The following is a 14385-nucleotide window of genomic DNA, read 5'->3' on the forward strand; positions in this document are numbered from 1 at the left end:
ATTATTTTCTGATTTATAAAATAGACACACAAATAAGAATAAACAAATAAGTGAATGAATGAATGAAGATCTTTTCCATATGCAAGAAAACTTCTGCTATAGATCCTTGAAAAGCAAATACTAGTACATCTCTAAATTTAATATCTTAGGGTACATTTACTATAATTGTGACAGCTTGGAAAAAAGTTTCCTGGCAAGCTAGCTGATATAAGGAGGAAAGAGGAAGAAAGAAGAAAGAAAGGTAAAATTAAAAAGCTTGCAAGCCTGGCAGGAGCTTAATTAAAGTCCCAACAAGAAAAATCTCCAAGAAAAAATGTTCGACTTAGGAGGTCTAATCTTGGATGACTGTGTGTGCAGGGTTCCCAGGAGTGAGAGTGGGGATTTAGGGGCCCATATTGGAGAACAGTTCCTCAACATGCCCTTTCATTTTGATTTTCACTCGCAAAAGTCTTCACATTTGTTTAAAGCTCTGGTAAAGTGAATCAAGAGGACTAAAGAAGAAGGTTTTCTCCCATGGTCTTTCTTTTGTTGCCTGCTCACAATTGCAGCTTTGGTTGTTGCCGTCACCGTTGTTTAATGTAATAACAGTCTTCTCATAAAGGGTCTGGCAAGAGGGGGAGCTCTTATCACTAATTATGACTTTTCATTTCATAAATAAATATAGTCCACTTCTCAAGGTGAGTGAAGTTTTATACTTCTCAGGTTCTCTTAATGTTATAAAAAGAGGAGGAATAAAGAAAAGTAGGCAAGCATGCATTTCATAAAACTTATTTGGATATTCTGTCTTGACATGCGCAAGCCTGGAGGATCATTCACACCGAGGAAAACATTTTGGTGGGAAATTAGAGTGATTTGCATTCAGGCACCTACTCTGTGTTTATTTAATGATATAATGTCATCTTAAACTTCATACTTTCAAGTGAGAATTATCTCCTTTGGAAACATACTTACTATGTATGCTGATTCATGGGCTTTGTTGTAGGATACCCATCACTTAAATTTCCTCTAGTTCAACTGATTTCAAAAATAGTAGTCAAGCCATTCCCTTAGCTTAAGAGAAAGGAAATCAGGCCCTCAAAACTCAGGTGAGGTTGTGACCTTTGAATTGCCATAAAGAGTAGGACAATCTCTGAGATATCCTAGACTTAAATCCAATTTGAACAGAATTTCAGAGATGCAAACATGGTCAGAACTGAATACAGCAGAGGAGAGGCAGGCTGCATGCTTGGGATCCAGCGCTTTAACAAGTGCTTCTGCTAACTCTTACAGAATGGGTTATGGTGAGGATGAATGAGATAGTGCTTAGGAAACTCCTTTTAAAATGTAAGATGATGTATAGGTGCTAATAGCGTTTGTCCAGGGGAACTGTGGTTGGAAAAGTAACCCAAAAGAGAAGAGACAGGAAAGTTTTCCTTTCATTGTTCAAGGCAAGGAGAAATGGGGATATTGTTGGAATACTTCTGTTCTATCAAAATTCACGTTTGGAAATTATAATCTTCAAGGTGATGGCATTGGAAGTGGGACTTTTGAAAGGTGATTAGGTCATGAGGGTGGAACACTGGTTATGGGATTAGTGTCCTTATAAAGAGATCCAAGAGTGAGCTACCACCTCTTCCACCATGTGAGAACACTGCTAAAAGTTGCCATCTATGAACCAGAGTGGGCCCTCAAAAGACCCTGAATCTGCTAGTGCCTTGATGGTAAAATTCTCAGACACTAGAATTGTGAGAAATAAATTTCTACTGTTTATAATCTATGCAGTTTATGGTATATTTTAATAGCAAGACAAAGAGACTAAAACTCAGCAACCTTTCCTAAACTAACTCAGAAGAGCAAAATGTCCTGATTTCTTAACATGAAAAATGGATGGGTGAACCAACAGGGTAATGAGGGCAATATGTTAGAATGTTGGCCAGAGACATATACTAACCCATTTATTTTTGGCATAATCTTGAAGCTGGTTCTAGTGTTCTAAACTCAGGGTTCATTCTAGATTGTAATTCATATTTAAATATCCTGAAGCAATGGAAGAATAGCACCTAGATCCTTAGCAATGGCTAGAAATCACACCAGAGGAGTCACTTTTGCTCCCTTGAGCACTAGTTAAGCTAAAAAATCTTTCAAATTATAAAAACATTTGTATCCAGACCCAGAGGAGTCCAGGACTTTATCTCAGATCACATTTTCTTATGGAATCAATATAATGAGAACACCACCAATTCAATCATAAGTTCTTGGCTTTATTAGAATGAAGGATAAGTTTGTTCAGTAAATTCACAGGATATGACAATGTATGCTAAGTCTGGGTCTCTTTCCTGGTCCTTGTTTTCTGTACGCTGTACCAGAGGGTTGAACTTCACTGGCTGAATTTCATAGGTGCACTTAGGGATTGGCTTCCAGCTATGAAAGCCAATGGAAGCCAATGGCAGGATATAATAGTTGGAGGGAGAAGCAAAGTCTGGCTGGTTTATTAGTTCTTCCCTCATGGCTGTATTCATCCACCCGTCTGTCACAGGTTGCTCTTCTACCTGAGGATCCAACTCCTCCATGATTCTTGCTTTGCCTAGATAGGCCTACTCTGGTTTCAGGTTTGCTGTAATGATACAGACCCTCTTTTCCTTTCTAGCCTAAAGGAGGCAGTAGCTTCCTACTGTGGCTAATTTCTTAGTTTCCTTACTTTTATCTCAGTTTCTTCATCACTTGAGTAACTAGTTCTCTGCATCAAATTAAGATCCCGTTGGTGTAAATACTTAAATGGTTTCTGTTGTTTGGTTAGACATGAGCAAAACACAATGCCTGTCAATGTCATGGTTCATGATTTCATAATGTTATTTCCCTTTTCTATTCCACTACCCCCAAATCAAGTTTATGATGGCATCACAGTTTCAATTTGCCCCTAATTGAGAGATGTATTACCCTTTCATGGGCAAAGTCAAAAGATGAATAGACCAAAAGGAGGTTTATGTCCAACTGGAATACTTTGCCTCTGAGGAAGAAATGTTATTTCTACAACAAGCAATTAGTGACCACTTCTGCTATTTGAATTACTTTTAATTCCCATTACATGTTTGAAAATCATTATTTAGTATTCCAAGAAGAGTGAACACAAGGCATTTACTTTTAAAAACAGTTTCTTTTTGGAGCAAAAACAAACATTAATATCATAAGAACCTGCAATTACCATAGTGATCCCCTGTCTGATAATACTCATTGGGGTAACAAAAACACTAGATTCTGTTTTTTATATTTCAGAATCCAAGTACTGAAGCTATTGATCTGTAATTCTATAGTTGAGGTCAATGCTACTAGGTCACCTGCGGGTTATTTTGTGGGAATTTAACCCACTGACTACAAGGACTCAATTCCCTGGAAATGACTTTTGCTGAAGGCATTATTAGTACAGTGAATGTAACCTTGGTAGAAAAACACAGTTATAGAGTTTTATGATAGGTGATGCAGTCTTGTGGCTACAGGCCTGCAGGGGGTCTGGACATTTCCAGTAGATCTAAATCCTAGGAAATGTACTGTTTATTTCTATTCCCATCTTTTTCAATCTGATAAAGCTACAGATCAAAAGAAAAGAGACAACAAGCAGTGTCCTTTTTTTTTTTGTTTTATTTTGTTTTAATGTCTGTATTTTCCAAAAGTTTCTGGGAAAGAAAAAGAGAAGAGAAAACACTCATTGACATTTCTGTTCGTTGTCTCATGGAATCTGCAAAATAACAAAGCATGAGTTACTGAAGAAGTAGAAAGATCATGAGGAAAATAACTTCTAGCTCTAACAGTTACTATAAGAATTAAATAAGAAAACATTTTCTTGCCATATCCTCCTATATTAGCTGCTTTCTGATTGATTTTAAGAGAAATCAGTTTTTTAGAAGAGCCCCAAGTTTACATAGCTCAAAATATTAGATTTAGCATTTAACTCCACACTAAAACACAAATAACTTTCCATCTTTTTAAGTTGCCTTGATGAATAACTACCAACCTGTTGCCAAATATCTGTTACATTGTCCTTTATTAGACTTATATGTCCTAAATCATCAATATATAAGATAACAATCAATTATTTCTACTTTTTAAAACTGAAGTTAGAATTAAAAATTAAAGCTCAGAAATTTTAGTATTGTAGTTTTAGTTTAGAAATAAGATAGAACTTTCTAAGAGTAAGCAAAGTTTCAGTATGTTTTATTAGATATTAAAATCATTCAATTTTTTAAATGTTACCTTCTCTGAGAACATTCTTAACACTTTTCTTCTAATCAATTTTAAAATTCATTATGATATCACAGTGTTATTTTCTTGTTTCATATGAGCACCTATTATAGGTTTAATTTTATTAGTGTCATTTTATTACAACTTTTTACTAGTATCTAATTATAATCTTCAAAGAAAACAAATCTTACAGAAAAGTTTATGATAAAAAACTTTGATTGTACCTGAACACTTGAGATGCCCAGGCCTGTTCAAGAGAGGAATTCTTATTTAACCCTGTCAATGTTTGTTTCTTCTGGTGATTACTTTCCTAACTCTAGATAATATTTCTACTTTTGACTTGTCAATCATAGATAATATCTTTTATCATCTGAAATTAAATATTCTCCCAGTATTTGATCATCATGTTGCTATTATATTTGGAAGTTAAATAATATGCTTAAACTTTATTTCTTACTTCACCAACAACCTACAATATCCGCTAACTCTTTCCTTCATTAGGTGAGCATATTCTTCTTTACACCCTGTCCATCTCTTTTTCTCTTCATTCACAAAAATATTGGTCATTAACTCCTTTACATATTAATGGTTGTCATAAGTATTCAATAATTTGTCCAATTATAAAAATAATAGCAATACTTACATTTGCATTAATATGGCTTTAGAAGCATTGTTCACTTCCTGTACCAGTGGTTTTGCAAAGATTTCTTCTCTAGAGTTCATTGTCACAACTCCTTCACTTTCCAAAAAATAGTCCTCACAAGGTTAACTATAATCTCTTTGTTACTCCTCAAAAATTTCTTAAATTTTTGGCTACATTGGGTTCCTTTTGTAGTTAAATCATGATTATCATGATTCTCTTGGGTAGACTTTTTAAAATTTATTTTTCCTGGCGTTTGTAATTGTTCTTCCTTTCTCTGCTCCCTGCCCCCCATGTCCTCACTCTTTCCAGAGACTATATTCTTTTGTCTCATTTTTTCAAGATGCCTCCTTTCTAGAGCCTTTTCTCTGCATCATTCATATTGGAATGGTTACCTCCAGGACTGCTTTGGGGTGGCTGGCCAAAGACTTCTTTCAGATTTCTGAGGTAGAGACACTGTTTCCTGGAGGGCTTGTACATTAGTTTCCTTTTGCTGCCATAGCAAATGAGCACCACAGTTCTACGGGATAAAAATCTGACAGTTTTCACAAGCCCAATTGTTGGTGGAATTGCATTCCTTTCTGGAGGCTCTAGGGGAGAATCCATTTACTTGCCCTTGTGACTTCTGCTCACATTCTTGTGATAGTGGGTCCCTTCCTCCACCTTCATAGCTAACAATGGCCGATTATGTCCTTCTCATCTATCACATCATTCTTACCTCTTCCATAGTTGTACCCTGCTATGACACATTTTGTCTTTGTTTTCTACTTTTGAAGACATTTGCCATTACATTTGGTTCACCCACATAATTCAGGGTAATCTCAAGATTAAATTATCCTTTAAATTATCCTTTAGGGTTCTTTATTCTTTCAGCCACAATGTTTTTCTCTCTGTTATTTTATACAGATAGCACCTGGTACACCTCCAAGTCACAAATGCTGTTGTTAATCCACTATTTTCATTTCCCTTCTCTCAAACCAAACCGATCATCCCAGTTGAGATGATACTGAAACTATATATTGATCAGTAGATGAAAGGAATGACCTCATGCATGTATTTACTCCTATTATTTGTGAGAGAAAAGATTAAGAGATTTGATTCAAAGCTAAACCAAACCTCACCTTTTGAAGGACTCCAATCATTTCATTTGGTGATAGTCTGTATCTCATCTCTTTTGTACTCACACTAGACCATGTATGTTTGTACTTATGATATTGTTGAATTGTACTTTTCCAAAGTTGCCTTCTGTGAGTAAAAATAATGACTGTTTCTTCTACCCCTAAGCAAGGTTCTATATATTTTCCATGATGGAAATGAAATGAATGCTAATTCCTGATCAAGACAACCTTATAGTTCCAATGTAATCCCTTTTGGCATTTTTTCCAGTTTCCTTAAGTAAATATTGTATATACATATAATATGTAAAGAAATGTTATTTATGTTGTTTATTTATATATTATATATGTGTATATGTATGTGTATGTTCACACTAAAATTCAGGCTATTAATCATTAAAGTTCAAGTGGGTGTCATGCCTAGTCTGTAAACACAACTCATATTCAAACCATAATCACCCTAAAATGATTGAAATTGAAGGCATTACCCTGGGGCAGAAAGTACCTATTACATGTTCTTTTGTTTTGTTTTCCACCTATGGCCATCATGTCATTATTATTTGCCTATACAGTTCACTTTTAGCAGGTAATTGGAGAAAAAAGCCAGCCAAGTATATTTGCAGATATTTTCTTCACTCTTGACTTTATGCCCTTTGGTCAAGCTATTTCTGATGCATCATCAACTCTGTGATGACACTTTTTGAGAGAAAAGAAACAGAGCTTGTAAGGCACTTCACTTAAAGCAGTTGCTAAACATGAAAGCATGATAGTGAACAATTGCTTTACAACCATAAAAAGTAAAACCAGGGTTTAAAGTTTTACCATAAAGAAGCAAAAGATGTAAAAATAATACAATATGAAAATAATTCTTTATTGTACAACTTCAATGAAATTGGAAATTGAAGTAAAGGTAAATTTTACAGAGATTCCCTTAGTTTTCATGGCAAGCTAACATTCTCACAGACTTGGTAGGCTTTTCATTGGGGTTGCTTTTTAATTTCTGTGTGTGTGTGTGTGTGTGTGTGTGTGTGTATGTGTGAGCAAACTGGAAATTTTATGGCTGATGCCTAGCCTGTCTCTTAACTCATTCTAATTATATTCATAATTAAAATGTAGAAAAATAGTTGACTACAGCCAAATGGCTTACACAGGTGTCTCTCTGTAGGAATGGTTTAGTGCTAGAGAATAAACAACTGGACCTCTATCTACTTACTTTGGCTTAATAAAAAGTCCTTTATATGTAAAGCCAGACGGTGATTCAGAATTAAAATTGAGCCTTGACTCTGAAATTAATTGAGTGGTAAGACATCAGCTCCACTAGAAAATGTGCTGCTTGTCTTTTTGCTTTTCCTTTAAACTTCTATTTTACTTGCACTCCTTTCTTCCATATCCTTAAGAGGTCACTTTTTCAAAGCAATAAACGTTTCAAGCTGAGCAATCAGCCAGGCAGCCTTCATGAGTCAGCTTCCTGAGCATCCCTACTCCTACTGAGTAGACATCCTTTTAAAAAACAGATAACAAAATGCAGAATTTCTTCTCAATACCTCAGTGGAAAACAGTTATCTTGACCCATTCCTTTAATAGTGGATTTGAGTGGCTGGTTTTCACTGCCTCAAAAGATCCTAATGAAATTGAGGGTTTGTGGCCTTTCATTCCACACTGACACTCCTGCCTCATTTCACATACTTTAGTTCACTCTGCACTGTGATCACTACTGATGGACCTTCTGAAAGGTCTTCCACCCACCCAGTCCCAACTCTGACTGTGGCCACATCTGTCTCTCCTATTTCCCCAGTAACATTTTTCTCCCAGCCAATCCAGATTATAACTGGCTTTGTTTTGTTTTGAGTAAAAGCCAAATTATTTGCGAGGTCTTCAAAGTCCTATGTGATCTGGTTTTCCTAAGCTCCCTGCCTTGCCCCTTCACATCCCAGCCCATTGGGCATCCGTCTCTTCTTTGAATACTGCAGGCACACTGAGAGTCCTTGCTTCATACTTCTACTGAAACTCACCTCCCCAGATTTCCACTCACATGCCAACTTCTCAGTGATGTCTACTCTCATCATCAAAGCTAAGGTTCCTACCTGATCACACACCACCACCTCTATTCAAATTATGACTCCGTCATGTACTACATGTAAGATTGAACAAATTCTTAATCTCTCTAGGCCTCCCATTTCCACACCTATAAAATAGATGGAAAAATAGTATCTTCCCCATGAAGATTTTTAAATAATTTCATGAAATGCTAATCTTATGTGCGGAGCTCCTGGCACAAAATATTCAGTAAATGCTAGCTAGTATTATTACATCAGAATATGACCAGACTATCTTTTAGATAGGCTGGTCTCAGAGGACATTTCGGTCTATTCTTATTAGTCTTTCCTCTTCTCCATTAAAGCTATCTCGAATGATACATATATGTATCCATCACTATTCTGCTTTAATATTTTTTTAGTTATAGACAGATACAATACCTTTATTTTATTTATTTGTTTTTATGTGGTGCTGAGGATGGAACCCAGTGCCTTACATATGCAAGGCAAACACTCTACCAACTGAGCTACAACTCCAGTCCCTGCTTTAATATTTTGTCTGTAGAATTCTAAATAGTACCAGAGATGATTAAGATGATATTGTAAGATATTCTCTTACTTCATAATCCAGAAAATCCCATTTTATTTCTTCATCTACTGAGATTTCTCTTTGTTTTGCAGGAGACCAACCCCACTTGCTAGTCCAAAACCTGACCTTTTCTAGAGAACTTACCTCTTAATTATAACCCAAAAGCTATTTATAGTCTTTCGAATTTGAGGCTGCCTTGCTTTTATTAAATATTAACAAACCTGTGATCCTCAAAGTAGCATCCAATGAGACAACCCCAAAGCAATGTCATCCCAATTGGAAAATTAGCTGCTTTTCTAAGAATGTATCCTGGTATTTCAGCTTGTGAAAGTCATAAACTCACAGGTAGGTGGTAGGTGAGGAGGTAGGGGAGGCTATGCACCAGCCTTTGAAGATACATGTAACATTGTGAATCTGTGTCACAGATAAAAATGGTTCCAAGCACTGTCAACTAAACCACATTTAGCAAAGAACCCTCTTGTATGTACACACATAGACACAAGGACAGGCAGACACATATATGCATTTACTTGTTCACCAGAAGAGTTCACTATTTTCCCCCCAGAAGACCTGTTCTCTGTCACTCTTGTTCATGCTTAGTCGCATGCTCATTCACATTTACTTAAGTATTGGTTCTAACTCTAACCCTCCACACCTCTATCAATAAAATAATTTGTTTGAATAAATTCTAGAACCATTAAATGAGCCCTTGAAGTGTGGTATTTCTTCATCTAGCTCACTCTCCATTGTTCTGAAGCATTAAACCTTAGATGTGATGCTGCAGAGTACTATAAATTTCCCGGGGCGGGGGGGCGGGGGCAGATTCTTCTCATGTTGGTACAGCAGAATATCCATATTGAGAATTGCCAGGTGGTTTGGAGAATTGAATTTTCCCCTAAGGATTGACTCAGACATTTTATACCTAAACTTTGGAAAACAGAAACACTTTGGAAAATGGATTCAGTATTATAGAAAACAAGTAGCAGCAATGCTTTTGGAGTAAGAGCAATATACATGAAATGATAAAAATAAACACATTTTTTAAAAAAATCTATGAACTATAAAAATGATATTGAATACATATCATTTTACTTATTGACTTATAATTCCATTTAAATGTGCAGTTCCCCCTACTTTTCCCACAATTCCATTTTGTATAACACCCTTTTTTTTTTTTTAATTGCTATTCTGAAAGGTCAAATGCCTAAGGCCTTGAGTCCATGATTAGTGTCTAACCAGACAATAAGCTCTTGGCCCCTTTCTCTTTTTCTTTCACCCTGAGAGTCCAGCAGGTGAAATATTGACCCTTTCAGATCTCAAAGCTATTCCTCTGCCAAGTAACGGATGGGCAGACATAATTAGTGCCATCTGTCCTGCTAGTTGCAGGTGGATACTATCTTACCAACAAATGAAAACAGCAATCTATTGAGCTCCTCCTCCAGGCCCCTAACTCTAAGCACAATGGTAAGTTTGTCTCTTGATACCTTTTGTGGATTATTCTCTGAATGTCTAATTGACATCTAAGAAGGAACCATTATCTTCAGAAAAATCTATTTCTTTGTACTGTGTTATGGAAGTATTCTAAGAAGAGTTGGCTAAAAAAAAATGGGATAATCTTAAGCAAATACTATAACTGGAAGGACTTGAGAAGCTGCTATCTATGGTACTCAGGTCTGTGATGCTCAGAGATTCTGAAACCTGGACCCCTGGATGAACAAGGAACATCATGAGCAGAACAGAAAGCACACCAAGAGCAAAATCAGACCAGCTAGAGCATTGCTAGAAAACCACACTGGTCAATATGAGCCTTAAAGCAGCATCTTTCTCCCACTCTACCTAGTATCCAATGTTCTCCTTTCTTTCCCTGCTCTCTGAATATATTTCTCATGAATCAAGGTTTCCAGATGCTTTATCAACCTCCTCTAAGGTGGCTTTTCTAAAGTTTGGAAATTTTCTTAGTTTTGAGCTGTCATGACAAAATAGCAGAGACTTCTCTTAAGCATCAGAAATTTATTTCTCATAGTTTTGGAGGCTGGAAACCTAAGATCAGGCAGGACACCAGTATTATCAGGCTCTGGTAAGGGCCTTGGATTGCTCATAAAATCAACTAAACCTAATTACCTCCCAAAGTCCCACCGCCAAGTGCTATGACACTGGGGACTTAGGCTTCACCATATGAATTTAGGAGACATGTATTCTACAGCAGAAATAATACTTCAATGGAATGTTTTAGGTTTGGAACTTTATCAGTGCAAGATGGTTTTCCCTTTATTCTGGCAATATCTTCCTATTACTGCAATACAAGATTTAATCATCTCTTTATTAATATTTTTAAATTATATTATTGGACTCTGAAATTGAATTTGTAGTCCCAGGTGTCACCTTTACACATTTCTCTTTCATACTGTTTATACATTTTGAAATTCACATGCAGAAATGTGCATGTAAGCCTGTGGCATTCTTCTCCTGAGCCCAGCCTGCCATGACAGTGACACAACAGGAGAATTTTGCTTTAAGATTTTCATATTCAGAAGACTCATCTCACCTGCATCTCATAATAACTAGAACTAGGACCAAAACCAAGTCTTTAACTATAACTCTTTCATCTTATCATTCAACTTTCCTCCTACTATTGTGGCATTTACAAACCTGAGCAGTGTGCCTAGACCTTGTATGGCCATTGGCAATGATAGAGCAATTAGAGATAATGGTGTACAATGGTTCAGGAAGAACTTCAAAGGCAGTGCCAGGAGGAAAATTTGTAAAGAGGCTTTCCAAATGTACAAAGTAGAGTTTTCTAAAATTTTGAACAATATTTTGAATCATAGACATAATTCATTTTATTCGTCCTGGGATACTGCATGTTTTACAAATTAAAAGTTTAAGGCCCTTGTATCATCTAAGTCTACTAACTCCATCTTTAAAAAAACCATGTGCTCTATTCATGTCTCTGGGACATTATTTTGGGAATTTTCATATTATTTCATGCTTTCTTATTATATCTATCCATTATGGTGACCTGTGATTTGTGATCTTTGATATTACTATTGTAATTATTTGGGAGCACCACAAGTTGCACCCACATAAAATGGTCAGCTAAATAAATGTGCATGTCAACTGCTGTACCAATCAGCTGCTGCTGCTTCATCTCTCTTCCTCTTGGATATCTCCCTATTTATTAAGACAGAATAATATTAAAATTGGGTCAATTGATAACTTTTCAATGACCTCTATGTGCTTAAGTGAAAGAGTCATAGGTCTCTCATTTTAAATCAAAACCTAGAAATGATGAAGTTTATTGAGGAAGCCATGCGGAATGAAAAGATAGGCTGAAATGTAAGCCCCCTGTGCCAAAAGGTTGTGAATGCAAAGGAAAAGTTCCTGAAGGAAATCAGAAGTACGATTCCACTGAAGACAAGAATGCTAAGAAAGTGAAACAGCCTTATGCCAAAGTGGAGAAAGTTTCTGTGGTCTGCATAGAAGATTAATCACCTACAACACAGCACAGCCTTCTCTATAATTATAATCTACTGAGAGAGGAGGAAGCTGCAGAAAAAAGTAGGAAGTTGACAGAAGTTGGTTCATGAGGCTTAAGGGAAAAAACCATATCCATCACATAAAAGTGCAAGGTGAAGCAGCTGGTGGAGAAGCTGCAGCCAGTTCTCCAGATCTAGCTCAGTGCACTGATGGAGGTGGCCACACCAAAGAGCAGATTTTCAATGTAGATGAAGCAGCCTTGTATTGGAAGAAAAAAAAAAGAAATATCATCTGGGACTTGTAGAGCTAAAGAAGAGAAGTCAATGCCTAGTTGCAAAGTTTCAAAGGACAGGCTGGCTCTCTTATTATGTGGACTAGTGCAGCTGATGATGTTAAGCTGAAGCCAATATTCGTCTTTCTGAAAGTTCTAGAGCCCTTAGTAACACTAAGGCTATTCTGCCTATGTTCTATACATGAAACAACAAAAGTCTGCATGATAACAATATGTTTATAGTATAGTTTACTAAATATTTTAAGCACACCATTAAAACCAACTGCTCAGGGGGGAAAAAATTCCTTTCAAGTCATTAGTGTGCGTTGACAATGCATCTACTCACCCAAGAGTTCTGATGGAGATGTGAAATGAGGTTAATGTTGTTTTCATGCCTGTAAACACAACATCCATTCTCTAGCCCATGGATCACGGGGTAATTTTGACTTTCATGTCTTATTATTTAATACATAAATTTTGTAAGGCCATAGCTGCCATGGGTAGCAACTACTCTGATGGGCCTGGACAAAGTAATTTGAAAACCTTCTGGAAATGATCCACTATTCTAAATGCCTTTAAGACCATTCATGATTCATTGGATGGAGAAGGTCAAAATGTTAAAATTAGCTGGAGTTTGAAAGAAGTGGATCTCCATAGATGACTTCTACAAGTTTAAGACTTCAGTAAAAACAAGTATAATGTGGTAGAAACAGCAGGAGTACTAGGATTAGAAGAGAAGCCTGAAGTAGGACTGAATTGCTCCAATCTTATGATTAAGCTTTCATGAATAAGAAGTTGCTTCTTATGGATGAGTAAAGAAAATAGATTCTTCAAATGGAATCTACCCCTGGCACAGACACAGTAAACATTAGAACGAAGACAGAGGATTTAAGAGTATTCTATGAACTTAGTTGATAAAGTAGTGACAAGCTATGAGAGGACAGACTTTATTTTTTTGCATTACAATTCTTATTACACATACAGAGCACATTTTTTATGTCTCTGATTGTATATAAAGTACGTTCACAACAATTCGTGTCTTCATACGTAACTTTGGATAATGATGGCCATCACATTCCACCATTGCTAACCTCTTTCCCCTTCCCTTCCCCTCACACCTCTCCGCCCTATCTAGAGTTTATCTATTCCTCCCATGCTCCCTCTCCCTACCCCACTATGAATCAGCCTCCTTATATCAGAGAAAACATTCAGCGTTTGTTTTTGTGTGATTGGCTAACTTCATTTAGTGTTATCTTCTCCAATGCCATTCATTTACCTGCAAATGCCATGATTTTATTCTCTTTTATTGCTGAGTAATATTCCATTGTGTATATATGCCACTTTTTTATCCATTCATCTACTGAGGGGCATCTAGATTGGTTCCACAATTTAACTATTGTGAATTGTGCTGCTATAAACATTGATGTGGCTGTGTCCCTGTAGTATGCTGTCTTTAAGTCCTTTGAGTATAGACCAAGGAGAGGAATAGCTGGGTCAAATGGTGGTTCTATTCCCAGTTTTCCAAAGAATCTCCCTACTTCTTTTTTTTTTTTTTTTTTTTTAAAGAGAGAGTGAGAGAGGAGAGAGAGAGAGAGAGAGAATTTTTTTTTTTTAATATTTATTTTTTAGTTCTCGGCAGACACAACATCTTTGTTGGTATGTGGTGCTGAGGATCGAACCCGGGCCGCACGCATGCCAGGCGAGCGTGCTACCGCTTGAGCCACATCCCCAGCCCTCCCTACTTCTTTCCTCATTGATTGCACCAATTTGCAGTACTACCAGCAATGTATTAGTGTACATTTTTCCCCACATCTTCGCCAACACTTATTGTTACTTGTCTTTATAATAGCTGCCATTCTGACTAGAGTGAGATGAAATCTTAGAGTAGTTTTGATTTGTATTTCTCTACTTGCTAGCGATGATGAACATTTTTTTCATATAGTTGTTGATTGATTGTATGTCCTATTCTGAGAAGTGTCTGTTCAGGTCCTTGGCCCCAGCCTTCAATTTTGAAAGAAGTATTGCTATAGATGCAATGCTCA

General features: G+C 36.6%; 1 protein-coding gene across 1 annotated transcript in view; it reads left to right on the plus strand.

The window, feature by feature from the left end:
- The window catches only part of Arhgap15 (Rho GTPase activating protein 15), a 366446-nt gene that overhangs the window by 238075 nt on the left and 113986 nt on the right, over positions 1–14385 (plus strand). The window lies entirely within an intron of this gene.

Source organism: Urocitellus parryii, chromosome 1, assembly GCF_045843805.1.
Source record: "Urocitellus parryii isolate mUroPar1 chromosome 1, mUroPar1.hap1, whole genome shotgun sequence".
In the NCBI taxonomy this organism is placed as follows: Eukaryota; Metazoa; Chordata; class Mammalia; order Rodentia; family Sciuridae; genus Urocitellus; species Urocitellus parryii.